The sequence below is a fragment of the Sciurus carolinensis genome, chromosome 12 (assembly GCF_902686445.1).
Source record: "Sciurus carolinensis chromosome 12, mSciCar1.2, whole genome shotgun sequence".
In the NCBI taxonomy this organism is placed as follows: domain Eukaryota; kingdom Metazoa; phylum Chordata; class Mammalia; order Rodentia; family Sciuridae; genus Sciurus; species Sciurus carolinensis.
In genome coordinates, this window is record NC_062224.1 from 68,844,424 (window position 1) to 68,861,689 (window position 17,266).

The 17,266-nt window shown below is 39.0% G+C and overlaps 1 pseudogene; it reads right to left on the reverse strand.

Moving 5' to 3' along the window:
- Positions 1–398: 398 nt before the first annotated feature.
- On the reverse strand, positions 399–1,456 carry LOC124962227 (Y-box-binding protein 1-like; annotated as a pseudogene).
- Between the last annotated feature and the right edge of the window lie 15,810 nt (positions 1,457–17,266).

Sequence of the window (17,266 nt, forward strand, 5' to 3'; positions counted from 1 at the left end):
GGGATGGCATTGAATGTGTATATTGCTTTTGATAGAATGGTCATTCTGACAATATTTTTTTTGACAATTATTTAAGACCTTTATTAACAGGTGCTTGCAGTTTGTTGACTTTTTTTTGAAAAAATCAAGTTGTAAACTTTTATTACAAATTAAAAATGAAGTTCTTAAAAATCTCAACTTGACCAGATATGAAACAATTTAAAAACCTTTAAAGGTGTATTGAGAAAAAGCAGGCTTTTTTAAAAAACACGTTTGCCATTACCAAAAAGAGACATCTTTAGGTAAAAATAATAAAAACCCCATGCTGCATAGATAATGCAGATAGTTCTAGTTATCTGGTCAACGGGCAAAAAGCAAGCACTTAAGGTCTTCAGCTCCAATCTTTTGTTCATTTCTTATTCATATTCACTTCTTCTTGTTGGATGCCTAAACCGGAGGATGGTAGAGATGGTAAGCCGGCATTTACTCAGCCCCGCCCTGCTCAACCTCAGGAGCGGACGATTTCTCAGCTGGTGGATCGGCTGCTTTTGTCTCTTTGCCATCTTGTGGTTCAGGGTTTTCTGGGCGTCTGCGTCGGTAATTGAAGTTGGGGCGGTACCAACATTGAGGTGGCTGCTGACCTTGGGTCTCATCTCCTTGATTTTCTTTATCCTCTTCATTGCCATCCTCTCTAGGCTGTCTTTGGCGAGGAGGGCCCCTGCGGAATCGTGGTCTATAACTCCGATACATATTCTGTCTCACTGGTCTACCTTGTTCTCCTGCACCCTGGTTGTCAGCACCCTCCATCACTTCTCCCTGCACAGGAGGTTTGGAATACTGTGGTCGACGCCCATAGGGTCTCCGCATGTAGTAAGGTGGGAACCGTCGCCTGTGGTAGGGCCGGCGTTGTTGGGCCTGGCCTTGGGGAGCATTCTCCAATCCCTCATTCTTTTCCCCACTCTCACTGTTCTGATAATTCTGCTGGTAATTGCGTGGAGGACCCCTACGACGTGGGTAGCGTCTATAATGGTTACGGTCTGCTGCGTATTTACTGCCTTGAACTGGAACTCCACCAGGGAGTTACACCAGGGCCTGTAACATTTGCTGCCTCCGCACCCTGGTGTACAAATACATCTTCCTTGGTGTCATTCCTGTTGATGAGACCATATCCGTTTCTTACATTGAACCATTTTACTGTTCCCAAAACCTTCGTTGTGATGACCTTCTTGTCCCCGCCGGCAGGCGCCGCCGCTCCCTGCGCCGCTGTCGGTGGTGCCCGGCTTGGTGTCGGCAGCGCTGAGGGCGGGGCGGCGGGGGTGGGCGGCGGGCGGCTGCTGGGTCTCGGCCTCGCTGCTCATGGTTGCCGTGATGGTGACTGGGGCCGGCTGCGGCAGCTGCGGCTCCTTCCGGGGTGTGATGGTAACTAGGCCGGCGGCGGCGGTGGGGCTGCTCAGGGCTCTCTGGGGTCCGCTCTCCGCTCCCGCTACCGATCGAACTTCATTTTGACAATATTAATTCTGCCTATGCCAGAACATGGGAGGTCTTCCCATCCTGAGGATTCTGTTTTGACCCTGGCTTCTCAGTCTCTCTTCCTCTGTGTCCTGGCAGCCATGAGCAGCTTTCCACTGCCGCATCCTTCCACCATTATTTGTTCTGTCTCTCCTCAGGTGCAGAGTGATGGAGCCTGCTGACCATGGGCTGAATCTCTGAAACTGTGAGCTCAAAATAAATGTTTTTTTTCTCTAAGTTGCTCTGGTTAGGTACTTTTTCTTGTTAGCTGTCACAACTACAAAAAGCTGACCAACACACAAGTGTTGTTTAGAGTGTGAGGAAAAGAGAAGCCTTGTATACTCAGTAATAATGTTAATTGGTACAATCACAAAAATTAAATATAACTACCACATGATCCAGAAATTCTTCTTCTGGATATATATTGAAATCAATATCTTACAATGATGTCTCTACTACTGTGTTCATTGCAATATTGTTCACAATATCTACAATATCCAGGATATGGAAACAAGTGTACACTGATGGAGGAAGGGGTAAAGAAAATATGGGAGACACACACACACACACACACACACACACACGATAGCATGCACACTAGAAAATTATTCAGTCATAAAAAAGAAGGAGATTCTGTCATTTGTAACAACATGGGTGACCTTGGAGGACATTATGCTAAGTGAAATCTTCCAAACACAGAAAGAAAAATACTGTATGATCTCACTTATATGTGTACTCTCATAGAGTTGAACTCAGGAGCAGAGAATAGAACAGTGGTTTCTAGGGACTCAAGGTAGGGGAATTGGGGAGATGATGGCCAACAGGTCCAAACTTTCAGTTTCATTCTACTCATCAGATTAGTTGAAAAAGTAAGATCCTACTGAATTTTTTTTTTTTAACAAGAAACTCACTTTAAGTATAAAGACACATGTAAGTTAAAACTGAAAGGATAGAAAAAAGACATCCTATGTAAACCCTAATCAAAAGAAAACTGGAGAAGCTAAATTAATAGTAGACAAACTAGACTTCTGAGCAAGAAATATTACTGGGAATAAAGAGGGTCGATGCATATTGATAAAGGGATAAGTACCATAAAGTTTCATTGAAGAGATTTTATAATATCTGAAAAGGTAAATCTCTTATTAATTTCCTTTTTCATAACTTTCTTTAAAAATCTTTAACATTTATTCTTCTAAGCTACATTAGGATCACTTTTCTCACTGAAGAAAACAATAGTGAATCTCGTATGTTGTATTTGTCAATTAATATTTGGAAAATTGATATTTATGGTATTGTCTTTTTAATTAAAAGTATAGTTTTTCCACTTAATTCCTTTCAGTGCAGCAGTTATTTGATAGGATATTTAAATTTTTCAAAATAGAAGAAAAACAATTGCCATCCTTTGATTACTTATATTTAATGTTAGTAAATTTTGATGAAAGAATTTTGGCCAAGGAATCTCTACTTTTTAAATTTTGTTAATGACTTTTGAAAATGCTTCATGGACAATGGAAAAATTCTTCATTTATTAGACATAAAACTTTTGACTTTTGCATGATTCAATCATTGTATGTCCTTACATTTCTTTCTACTAGATATATTGCCCTGAAAAACATGAATTTTAATTTCTCAGGATGATTGTATTTTTATCAACTTCTTGAATTCTTAATTGCTTTCAGCTTCACATATTTAAAGCAATGCCATTTCACATACATAAGTATTGCATGTCTTCTTTGTGAATTGTCTCTTATCATTGCATGATATTCTTCTTAAACCTATTTCATGCTTTTACACTTATATTCTACCTTGTCTGATCTTGTCCTTGCCATTCCTGATTTCTTTTTGCTTGCATTTTGTCTAGTATCTTCATGACTTGAGGGATGATATAGAAATATCTAGGTTGACTTTTATTTTTTGCTGTATCAGAGGTTGCTATCTTTTCATGGATGAAACTGTCTTCTTCCTCTACTGTAAAATAGCCTATGTACTTCTTTTACATCACTTTCATCTTTATCTTTACTATTTACTTTGATTTGTGGTTTCTTCCTTGTCCTTTTCATTTTGGGGGGGGGGTTGGTGTAATAATTCTTTTGTTTTCTTGTATTTTGAAAAACTTCACCCTCCTATCCCACCCCTAATAGTTATTGTTTCTTTCCTGACATTCATAATCAAATATATTCTTTGACAATTTTGTGAAAATAAGATGTTATCTGCCCCCATCCAGGTATTGTACTTGTCATTGCTCTGCCACTTTAAAAAGACTGTCTTTGAACTATTAGTCATGATACATGCCCCATACAACCCCTACTCACAAAAGACAAGAATATGGGACTTTCTTCTTGATTGGAGTGTCCTTATTTATCTTTCCTCCATTCCTAGACTTTGCTGAGATAATTTGATGCCCTAATTTCAACTCCCATTATTAGATATTTCCCTTGAAGAAAATATATTGTATTTCAAAAATCCAAATCTTCCTATATAACCCCAGCCACTCCATCATTCATCACTTAAATTTCAGTGTATATTGCAAGATTCATTCTTCATCACTATTTTCATCTTCTTTAAAAAAAATCTTCTCTATTAAGATCCTCTGTTTTGAGTCTTTTCCTACTTGTCTAGAATTCTTTCTCAAACATTTTCTTCAGGCGGGGTACAGAGGTAATTTATTCTCCAATAACTTTCGTTCCTCCTGTCAGGTGATAACTTGGAAGCAGAAATGATATTCAAATAGTTAACCAGACATTGACCAATACTAACAAAGGAGAACTCCTTGCGTGCCAGGTAGCAATTTTTCAATTGTTGAATCCTGCAGAATGTGTACTTAGGGAGGGGCAGGGAAGAATGGGAAGGGGTGGAGATGCTCAGGGCCACAGCTATTCCTGTCTGCTGTAGAAGACAAAAGATGTGATTAAACCAGTAAGTTCTGGCTATAAAGCCATGGCCCGGGTATCATTTCCTTCCTGTCAGGACTAGATGTTATTTCACTATAGTTTAGTTTTTAGTTCAACAGATGGCCAGTGCCAATCTAATTTCTTTTCCTCTGAAAATATATTTTATGTTTTGTGTCTTATAAGATTTTTCTTTAATTGGTATATCTAGATATATGTGGGATTTTTTTTCTTAAATTCTAGATAAAACTTGGTGAACTTGAGCATTTTTTTCAGTCTTAAGAGTTTCTTTAGGTCAGGGACATTTTTCTCCCTTGTTTGGTTTTTTTCTTTTTTTCATCCTTTCTTTGTTCACTCATTTTTTGACTCTTCTAATTAAAAAAAAAAAAGCTATTTTTAGGAAAGTTTTAGGTCCACAGTAAAATTGAGCAGAAAGTACAGTGATGTCCTATTTAACCCCTGTCCCCACCATGCACAGCCTTCTCCACTCCACCATTTTGCATCTTCCATCAGAGACATATCACTGACACATCATTATCACCCAGAGCTTATAGTTTACCTTAGGGTTCACTCTTGCTGTGGTGCATTCTATGCATTTGGACAAAAATATAGTGACAGGTATCCATCACTATAATACCCTACAGGGTGGTTTCACTTCCCAAAATAGCCTTTGTGCTCTGCCTGCTCAGCCCTCCTCCCAGCACCCTGTTTTTCACAGGTAAGATCTTTTGACCTTTCAAATCTTTTAATTTTTTTGTACTTTCTTTCCTTCTCTTTATAGTTTTGCTCCATACTTGAAGATATTGCTTTAATTTGACCTTTCAGGAAATTCATTAGGATTTCTACAATGAATGTTTTTTCTCTCAATTTATCTATATATTTTTAAATTTAAGAGATCCTCTTTTCCAGACAGTACCTTGTATGCTCTAATTTTGTTCCATTTATAACAATTCTATTCCACAGGACCTGTATGTTCTACATGTCCTACTTCTTGTTTCTCCCTGGCTATTATTCTTCATAAATGTAATGCTACAGTCACCCTTGGAACCTGGGTCTAGTTCTTTTTTTTTTTTTTTTTTTTTCTAATTAGTTATACATGACAGTCTGGGTCTAGTTCTTAAATGTGCCTTCAGCAGTGGCCATTCTGTGAGTTGTGAGAAAAGATGTACCACCAGTGAGTCATCAGTTCCTTGTCCAGGAGAAAAACCTCTCAATTCCCTGTCTCCTAAGTGGTACTCTGCCAGCCTTAGGAGTGCTAAGGAGCCAGCCAGCTTCTTCAGTTCTCTCCACGCTCCTTTGGGCTAGGAAAGCCAGCAGATGCCCTCAAGAACACTCACACAGGCTGTGGCTCCCTTCCTCTAAGAGCTCATGAATTACACATTCTGGTCTCTGCCCCAGGAATTTCTGCTATAATCACCAACATTTGGTAGGATCCAGGGGAAATAAGTCCAAGACTTTCTATGTCCCTGATAAGGCAGAATCCAAGATCTTGGTCATACCCTCCAAATCCCTCCTGGATGCTCCCCTGAGATTGTCCATTTATCAATGTGGTTGGTAGCTGTATAGAGGTTCTAAAGGAGGGTATCAAGGTATTATATTCAATCTACTGCCTTCCTGAAAAAAAAATATATATATATATTAAGTGATTATTTTCAATTTAAAAAATTTTTTATGTTTTTTCACCAATATAATAGATGCACTATCTTTTTTCTTGTCTTATTTGTTCTTTTTAGTTTTAAATGAAAATAGAATGTATTTGGACATATCATACATACATGGAGTATAACTTCCCATTCTTGTGGTTGTACATGATGTGAAGTTACACTGGTCGTGTATTCATATGTGAACATGAGAAAGTTATGTTGATTCATTCTATTGTCTTTCCCCTTTCCCATATCCCATCCCCACTACCTTTTACCCATAGCCCCCATCCAATCCAGGGAACCTCCTCTCCTCCCTCCCAGATGCACTATTCTTTTAACTAATTGGATCAAAAAGTCATAACCCACTGCTAATGTGTACCAGTGTGGAGATTCATTGCTCATAACTCCCTTTAAGAGAGATAGTGCTATAGGGAGTGCAACTAGTTGACAACCCCCAGCTGTGGGTGACTCTATATGCCTCAGCTTTCAAGGCAAGGCCACATGCTTCCTGGGAGACTGATGGTGAGGCCAACAAGGGATTCCTCTATATATAAGCTTTGCTCTAGAGCTCCTCATTGGGCTGGCCAACACTTGTACTATAGGAAATATCAGAGGCTTTTTCTATAGGATCATCTTTCCTTCCTCTTCTACTTTCACAGGTCAGACTAGCACTGGAGTCTGAAGGTTCTCCCTGGCTTCCTACTTCCTCTACCCCTTATCTTTCACAGATGTTGACCTGAATAAATCTCCTGCCATTCTAACTTTGTCCTAGTGTTGGCTTTTTGCAACCAATTGACACCATCTGTGTTAGTTAGCTTTTTGTTGCTGTGACCAAAATATCTAACAACAACAACTTAGAAGAGGAAATGTTTATTTGGTCTCAAGGTTTCAGAGGTCTCAACTCACCATCAACCGACTCCACTGCTCTGGGCCCAAAGCAAGGCAGTACATCACTGTAAAAGGGCATCATGGAGGAAAATAGTTTAGCTTATAGCAACTGTGAAGCACAGAAGCAGGAGCAGGGAGGGATGATCCAGGGACAAGATACAGTCCACAGGCACAACCCAGTGACTTGCTTCCACCATCCATGCCCCACCTGCCTATAGTTACCACCCAGTAGTCCATTAGGATTGTTAATCCACCAAATGGATTAATCCACTGATGAGGTCATAGCCCAAAATCTAATCGTTTCATCTCTGGAAATTCCTACATTGCCTAACACGTGAGTTTTTCAGGGAATACCTCATATCCAAACCATAACACCACCCAAGGGAAGTTCTTACAAACATCAAAGACATATCTGTGGTAGTCTACTTTTCATCACTCTGACGAAATACCCAAGACAATCAACCAGAGAAGAAGAAAGATTTATTTTGGCTCACAATTTTGGAGATTTCAGTCTGTTGACTCATTGCTTTCAGGCCTGTGTCTAGGCACCACATCATGGTGGAGAGCTCATGGTTGAACAAGTTGCTCATCTCAGAGCAGTCAGGAAGCAAAAAGGGAAAGATGAGAGTTTGAGGTTCCCAAATGCCCTTTACAAACATGCCTCAATGATCTAACTTTCTTCTACTAGCCTCCACCTCTTAGAGTTTCACCACCTCCCAATAGCATCATAGGTTTGGGACCAAGTCCTCTACATTTATCCAAACCATAGCAATGTCAGAATTTTTTTGGGGGGGGGTGCTGGGGATTGAACCCACGTCCTTGTACCAGCTGAGCTATATCCCCAGCCCCACAGAATGTTTTTGACAATACTGTTCATAGCAAAACAACAAAACTGGAAGCCACACAACTAAGACTTCCATAGTGGCAAAGATATCATGTGTCATTTATTTATTTAATTGAAGACAAAAAAATCTTAGAACTGAAAGGGACAAAAAAAATCTTAGAACTGAAAGGGACCTTAGTCCAAAGGTTGTAAATTGGTAGCCTTCAGGGAATAAATCTGCCCACAAAAGCTCTTGACAGGCACGGTGTCATTAAAAATTGTAATATGTATGACTCCAACCATCCTTAATTATCTCTAATTTACCATAGTTTGTCCTACACATTATTGTTGCAACAGCTTAATTCATATATTTATCTTATAAATTTGAACCCTCTGGATATTTGAATTCACATCCCAGACAGACCTGAACATCGAGGCCCAGAGGTGAAGTGACTCACCCAAGTTTATGTTCTGTTGCCTTCGTATACCTGCAGAGAATGAAAGAATGTCACCTCTGCAGGTATTATTAAGCATTCTCATAGGAGTGATATTACTCCCAAAGGAGAAAGAACTGTTTTAGGGGGAGGGGCAGGAATCTTGCTCATTTCATGTATAAAGCACAGAGTCCCTAAATATATATAAAGTGCATCTGTGGCATTAAAATGTCATGGAGGAGGGCAATTAGAAAAAAATATTTTGAAAGGCTCCTTAGGGGGACAATAATGTAAAAGGTTGAGAAACGTTGAACCATACATTCAATAAATGTTTATGAATCTTTTCTTTGTGCAGGGATTGTAGACACAACACTGCATAAAGTGAAACTATTTCCTGTTCTTAGGTGAGAGAGAAACCCTAAACTCCCATGCCTATGTTTGAATCTTAGGCCTGCCACTCTCTGGCTCTATGACATTTGGGTAAAAATTTTAATTTTTACATTTCTTGGTTCTGTTATGTGTAAAATAGTTGTTGAATATTAACAGTACCTTTTATATAGATTTAAGAGAGAATTAAATGAACCAATGCAAATTACTTAGCAAAGTGCCTGATATATAACAAATGATCAGTGCACTTAGCTACTAAGTAATAAACGAATCTATATCTTCAAACTGTTGCAACTGTGCTAGTTATCAATTTATTGCCACTCATTTTCATGCTAACTCTTCCTTGCCTGCTCTGTGAAAATGAATTTGGACATTTTACCTTTTTTTCAACCTTTGTTTACCTGGCAGTCACCTTCACAATAGAGGGAGTTCAAGAGACATCACAGGAGGAGAGGGTTTTCCTTCCTGGGTCTGATATGATCTCTCCTGTCACCTGCCCCATGAGCAGCTTTGCCAGCATCTGTTCCTGCTGCACACACATGGCTTCCCCAGCACTCAACTCCTACAATACAATTAGCTTCTTCAGTATCCATTGTGTACCTGACAGCATCCTGAAGACAAATCTGTCCTGTACCCCTACTCAGAGGTGGTTTTGTAACCGAATGTCTCCACTGAGACCTTTCTCCATAAAGGGCTTTTTCCAACACCTTGGGGGAGAGTTTCCCTGCAGGTTGCAGAGAGTTTTCCAGTAAGTTCTATTAGCATACCATCACAGGAATTTCTCTGCCATTCTGTGAGCCAGGGTCCTTCTTTCTCCAACAAGGTCTGAGCCCTGAGGAATGGGAGCTCTTCCTTGTGCACCCTGTGTCATCTCTAGAGCAGTTGGTGACTACTACTGATGTCCACTACTCTTACATTCTTTAGAGTTCTCTTTATGTCTTGCTAGCCAATCCCATGTTGTAGCAATAGTTTTTTATGTTTAACATTCCTCATTCAAATTACTATGTGATTTTTCTCTCCCAAAAAGACTTAGATTGATAACAGGTGTCCTGAGACCAAAGAGTTTGAAAACCATTGTTTTAGAACACTAGTTCCATAGTATGTCAAGAGCCATTGTATTAGTCAAGGTTCTCTAGAGGAACAGAATCAACAGGAAGTATGATTATTAAAAGGCAATTTATTAGATTGGCTTACATGACCAGCAGCCGGATAGTCCACAAAGGCCCTCTGCAGTTGGAGAGTTGAAGAACCAGCAGCTGTGCAGTCCAAGAGGTGGAAGCCCCAAAACAAGAAGGATCAACAGTGCTACCCCAGTCCAAGACCAAGGCTTCCAGAAATTACCTGGAGAATCACTGACAGAGTCCTCTTTGGAAGAGTGAAGAAGCAAGAGTCCGATATCCTCAGACAATCAAAACAGTAATCAAGAACCCATTCAAGAACAGTAGAGCTTGCACCTGCATCTGCTTCCTTGTTCTTTCAACTTTTATTTCAAAACAAGCCACCATCCTATTGGGCAGTGCTAACCAGCCTTAGGAAGGGTCTCCACTTCAGTTCAGTATCCCATTATCTAGCATTACTAGACACACCCTCATTGACACACCCAGAAGTTTCTTAATCATTGGCATCTCTTAATCCAATAAAGTTGACAATTTAAATTAACCATTACAGTTATTATCTGCATCAAATAAGTTTAGGACACTCTGGGTCAAATGAAAGGTAATAAGATTCTCTACTGTAGGACATAACCAGATATAAAATTATATTATAAATATCCCAGAGGGGATTGTGATGTGTAGCATTTCCCAATGTTATTTGACCATGGTGGGAGTGGTGGAGGTGGTATATGTGAGTGCAAGCATGTGTACGTTAAAAGAGCACTTGATGGGACTGATATTCTAAGGATCACACTATAATAAATGCTGAGTTAGTTGTATCTACTAATTTTGGAAGCACTTATTTTTCTGTTTATTGAAAGAAGTTCACCTCCCTTTAAATCTACCTTTTTGTCCCTTTGTACACTATTTTATTGTTTATTCTCTAATTTATGACTCTCCAGATTTTCATCTTTGTTTCTGCTCTAACCCATGAAAGGTTTTTCTTTCTTCTTGTTTCCTCCCCAATCCTGGGACATGTTTCCAGCTGTTTACCACAGAAATCAGTCCACAACAGCTTCCAGTGAAATGGAGTGTGATATTTTTGTAGGTTGAGTCCTAGGCAAAGACAAACACTATAATACACTGTTTAAGTGGACCGGGAAAGAGCAGTCATGGCATTAGCCTAACCATTAGGAATGGCTTGCATCATTGGGTTTCATACATAGATCAATGTGTTGTTTTATCCGTCAAAGAGATATGGACCATTTTAAGTTTCTCCCTGCAGAAATATCAACTCAGAAAAATGTTTTTTTTCAGCTATGTTAGAAACTGAGAAGGATGGTGTATGAAAAATCTGCCAATTTCACCCAGAAAGTTCAGCTTACTAAATGCCATAACTGGATAACTTCCAAGGGGTTAGATCTTCAAAAATATGTGATACATAGGAAACAATAGCTACTGATGATGAAGAATTGACTCATTATAGGACACTGAAGCCCATGCAAAACTCAAAACTTTCATTCAGTCTTTAGATGAGATAGAAAGTAGCCCTCATCTGCTTTTCACCTGCCACCCTGGCCTTGCCCTTCCTTTGAGTTAAATTCTGCACCTGCCACTTGCAAATGTCCAGCACTAGTGTCATGGGTGCTACAAATGGAAACAGAACACAGAGGTCTTCCAAAGCCCAAGTGGGTTAGAAATAAGAGATAGATACAACCATGTGTGTTTGCCTTTTAAAGTGATAGAGGAGATGGGAGGAAAGGTGAGAAGAGGACACAGGAGAAGGGAAATAAAGAACAAGAAGAGGAAATTGAGCAAGTGAGGAATTTCCTTCCATCTAGAAGTCAGGAAGTAGAAATAAGCTGCCCAAACCTGGAACCTGGTTAACTGCTTCTCACACAAGTTCTCCTTGGCTATTTTCATCTCCATGGATCAGCACATGAACTTTCACATGGAATTAAATACCCTGAGCTGAAAGGGACACCTTAGTGTCATTGTGCTTAACCACCTTTCAACCGTGGGCTCTGAGTGAAGGTGAGCCCACTTCTGAGTGGGGAGGTGGCACTGCTGGAAGAGGCTGTCTCATCATCAACTCTGCTCATGATTTTTCTCCAGTGGTAAGTATGGTGACCACTAATCCTGAGGGCCCCAGAGTACACCAACAAAAGCTGTTGTGATGGGTGCTCCCATTTTGGAACCAGTTAGTGGTCAGGGAATTTCATTCCTGGTGATAGGAGATCATACCAGGGGCTCGTGTAAAACATGCTGGGGAGATTTTACAGACACAGATTTCAAGGTTCCCACTCCTGAAATCAGAATCTCTAAGCGTGTGTCATGATATGTGGATTTTTTTTAAACTTATGAAGGAAACATTACAATTTTTTTTCACATTTGCTTTATCATTCTGTCTCTATCTGTTCTCTTCTCTGTCTCTATAAATAAATATACATGTATATATTTACATATACATATATACATACTCACACATAAAATTGCTCTTTCTGAAGCATTTGAGATTAAATTGCAAACATGGTACTACTTGACTCCTAAACACTTTGGTATATATTATGCCCAAACGAGAATCTTCTCTTGATATTATCACAATATAATTATTAAAATTAGAAAATAAACATTGACACAATATTATATGCAAGAAATTGCTCCTTTCTGATACCTTGGGTGTATGATTTGCTTTTAAATGTATGTCATACATGCTGCTGAGAATTCTTTGTTTTTCATTTGATGAAAATATTGAATATTTCATCTTAATCAGAATAGATCTATGTCACTGCCTTTATTATCTAATGTTAAACTATTAATTCACCGCACACAAAAAAAAGTATGGCAGAGATTCTGATATACTCCTGGGTCAGGAATCACTGCCTCACAGGATTCCGGGTGCTCAGTCCTATACTAGAACTTCAGAGAGGTGCATAATCCCTGGAAGAGAGCACTAAGCAGGTGCCAATTCCAGCAATCTGAAGACATGCATTCTTTCCAGCTCAAAATTTTATTAATACAGGCAAGTTGGGAGAATATTGTAGTGAATGCCCTTACACCCACCATCTAGATGCCACCATTAATATTTTACTATACTTGCTCTCTTTATATCTATCCATCTATTCATTCCTCTATCCATTAACTTTTCTTAATTTTGATGCACATAAAACTAAATTTTAGACATCAGTACATCTCCCTCTAACTACTTCAGTACATGAATTATTCATTAAAGCTCATTGGTGTTTTATTCCATCGGGGTAAAATTTGTATTAAACAAAATGCACAAATCTTAAGTATGTGTTGTATAATCCAATGCATACACCTCTGTGATCTCAACTGCTTTCAAGATATAGAATATTACCATGATCCCAGAAAGCTCTCTTCAGCCTCTTCTCAATCAATCCTCTTTCCTACTTCCCAAAGGCAACCACCAATCCGGTTTTCTTCCACCATAGTAGTTTTCCCTGTTCTAAAAGTTCACATTGACAGAATTACATGTATGTGCTCTTTTGTACTTCTTCACTCAGCATGACATTTTTGAGATTTATTCTTTTTTGTTGCATAGACCAGTAGCTCAATTCTTTTTATCACTGAGGTATATTCCATTGTATAAATATAATAATTTGTTTTCTTTTTTTTCTATTGTAACATCATGTATGGTTGCAGCAGTAATCATTGGTTTCAGACTGTATTTGTGAGAGACATAACTACCCTATGCTGAAATATATCTTGTACAAAGCAAATTACACCATACCTTCCTCTGGGATTATAAGTTTTAGAACATTGATGGTGAATGATGTGTGAAACACAAAATTTAGAGACAATTGAAAGAATGCAGGAACAGAATACTCCCAGTGTGTCCTCCCTGTATGTTCTCATCTGATGAGTCTATCATTTCTGTAATTATGGTTTACCTTAATTAACTTTTTATATATTTGTCTCTCCAGGTAACTGGAAGCTCTTTGATAGTAGACACTGTCATGCATGTATCCCCAGCATAGAAACAGACACAGAGTAAATGTTTTATGAATGAATAAGTGAATGAATGAATGAATGAAAACATTCATTGAATGTCTTCCTTACCTAAGCTTTAGCCTTGATACTTCTCTACATAACTTAGGTAGCATTTTCTTATATCTGCTTATCTACAGTTGTAGAACATTTCAAATTGTTTCAGTTGTATGTGCTTGGATTTCTAACCAGACTCTTCAAAACTTGATGCCAGACTCTTCAAAACTCCTATATCCTTTGACAGAGTGCTGGAGTGAGACACTAGATGACAGAATTGATGGTGGAATCAAAGTTCATATTTGGAACAATAGAATCCTGACTCCCAAAAGGTCCCACCCCCAGGTTCTTCAAGACCAGAAGTATCTGGACTATGGACAGTGTCATTTGTACTTTGGGGAATTAGCTGGCACTCAAGAAACACTTACCCGAAGAAAATAAAGAAGGACTAGAGGCAAGAAGGAGGTGGGAGGAAGCAAGAAGCTGTAGCTTAGAGTTGTAAAATGATTTCGCCAAAACACTTACATCAAAACCTACACTTCTTTTCCAGTCCAGCTCTGTTTCCACTAGATCATTTGCATTTTTAACATTACTAATGTTGTCAAAAATGGCATCTATTTTCCTGTTACTGATGGCAATTTAATCATGAAAGCAGTTGCTTTGCTTCACTGCAGCTGTTGCCTCCATGTACCTGAAATGCCAGTGCTCCAGCTGTCTTGATTGAGAGGCCTAGTTTGCAAGAAAACAAGACAAAATACTCTACTGCCTTAATTCTAGTGGGAATTTAATTTAATTAGCATCTGATTTACACAATGCACTTCTGACAGCTGTGTTTGTGGAGTCTCTGTGGAAGCAAGAAATTACCATCCATTGAAATCATCATCAAAGCTTATTTATCATCCTGCCACATCTTTCCAGCCTTGAGCACTTGGGACTTCAGTGTGTTTATGGCATGCTTCATGGAGGTTACAGCAAATAATACTCAAGTAAGTGCACCAGGGTGTGGAGCGTTCAGTGCAGGCTTGTTCCAGAGTCCTAATAGGACGAATCTGGAAATGAGGCTTTGGAGGTTTGATCAAAGGACAGGTGTCTTTTAATGTTGGATTTTAAGGAACACGAAGGAGCCCAAATTCTCATGCTTAGCACCTGGGCAAAGGATGCACTCAGCAGTGGCATGTGAGGTTTGTGCAGTCATTCTGCTGATGGTGGCTCAGAAAGGATGTAGGAGATCTGGAATGGACTCTTACAGGGGCCTCTCCTTAAGGACCTAGAACTGGATTGGGATAAACAAGGGATTGGTTGTAGGGTCTTAACCATCTTCATGCTCCCCAGTGTGTGGCACATGATAAATAGTTGTTGAATGAGGAATGAATGAATGAATGAATGAATGAATGAGGTCATGAAACTGAGTCCTTGCTCAGTAGGCCTGAACTTTCTTTTAGATATTTACTAAAAGGGGCTTACATTTATAAATACATATGTCTTGCAACTCAGAAGCATCTCTCAAGTAGGAGCTGAAAGCTATTTCCAAGAATGCAATCATTAAAAGAATGAGACCACTGTCTCCAAGACTCCAAGGGAGGACAGAGTCTTAACTTGGCTCACTGTCAGCTAACAAACAGCTGGATTGTTCTCAGGAACACTAACCAGCCCTTTGTACTTTGTACTTCTCTGACTTTACTAAGTACCAGTTCTTCCCCTCCCTCTGAAATAACCAAATCAGAATGGAGCTAAGCTCTATCTCATATTGCTATGCATTTTAAAATAATCTCCTCATTTCTAACTACTGTGGAAGATATTTTATAGAACATGTCCAGGGAGGCACCTTGAAGTTTGACCTAAGGATGACAGTGAGTTGGATGTTAATTAAAAGTTTCAGACCAAACCTCCCCTAGATTCAGGACTGGGAACTATATGGACTAAAATCAAGAGCAATGGTTGCTGATCATGAAATGACAACATAGGACTAAAATAGTAAAAACCTTATAAATCACAACTGCACCCAATCAAGACCCAAGATATTATTGAATCCATCAGCTCCCCAGATCCATTAAAAACTCTCTTCCCTGTCTGATCTTGAAGACAGATTTGAGCAAACCTCCTGTCTCTCATTGGTTAACCTTCAATAAATTTCCTTCTTTTTATAAAAATTAGTGCCAGGGAATTGGCTTCTTTGTATGTGGGGCAGCAAGTCCTTGAGGGGCATCAATCAGATATTGTTGACTTGGATACCCAGTATTTAAGCTTAGTCCAGTCATTCACTGTTTTTCTTACCCATCCCCACCAGCCCTGTGTTCAATAAGTCCATTATCTCAAGATTTTTATTAGCATAACTATAGATCATTACAATACTGGCAGGAGGTGCATAAGATGAGAGAGGTAGTAGCCAAAAACAGAGAAATGAAAACACATGACTCAGGTTGCAAGGGAAGTTTCAAAGAGGTGGCATTAGAGCTAGGCCTTGAACACTACAAATGCTTTATTGGAGTCGAATGTTTTAATAAGAAGAGATAAGAGGTAAGAATCTCAAGGAGAGAAAATTATGCAGAGATGAAAAGGTATGAAACAAGGTATTTTTAAAGGAGCAAGGAGTTTGACTTATAGAGATAAGAAAGATAAGTTAGGCATAGACCATAAATAACTTTGAAGAATTTAAAATTTTATTATGTAAGCATCTGGGATCTTTGAAAATGTTTGAGAAGGGGTGTGGCCTGATTAGATTCACAGTTAGGAATTAGACCCTCTGGCATGAAGGTAAAGAATAGACAAGCAGGGAGAGGGAGACTTTTCATGTTCTACCTACTTTAGAGACATTTTCACTTCCTGTTTCAAGAAATAGGTCCAACCAGGTGCAGTAATCCCAGCTACTCAGGAGGCTGAGTGAGGCAGGAATATCACAAGTTCAAGCACAGCTTGGGCAACTTAGTGAGACCCTGTTTCAAAATAAAAAATAAAAAGGGCTAGGAAAGCATCTCAATAGTAGAGAGCCCTGGGTTCAATCCTCAGTACCAAAACCAAACAAACAAACAAACAAATGGGAGGAAACAGATCCAGCAGTAAAATCTGGAAGCAAGATTAGAAATGAATTCCCCAGATACCATAAAGAATGAATTGTCAGGATTTAGCAATGGAGAGATTGATAGATGGAATTCAAACTTGCCCCTAAAGTACCAACTTGCCTTATTGCAAGAATGGTAACTCCATTACAAAGAGAAATGTCTAAGGAGATGCCAGTAAACCTAAAAAATGTTTCCTGCTTTAGGATGTCATTCATACACCTGACAAATGTCCATTTCCTTTGCAACCTCCAAGGAAGATTCTTATGGAATATTAGAGTCACTTTACAGATTACCTGGTTTAGGGTTTTTCAAAGTTCTTCAGACTGCTGCTTCTCCAAATGTTCCATGTACCAGTGATTTTATAACCAAATACTCTGGGAAGCACTGTGGACCACATACCACTTGGAGTTTAACAACGCACACTAATTTATGTGCAAGATATAACAAAGCTTCTTCTCATTTTTTAAAGTCCCCTAAAAAATTAAGTTTCTCAAATTCTTTTTTTATATAGAATGTATTATTCAGAAGAACGCACTTTGGGTAAAACTAATTTA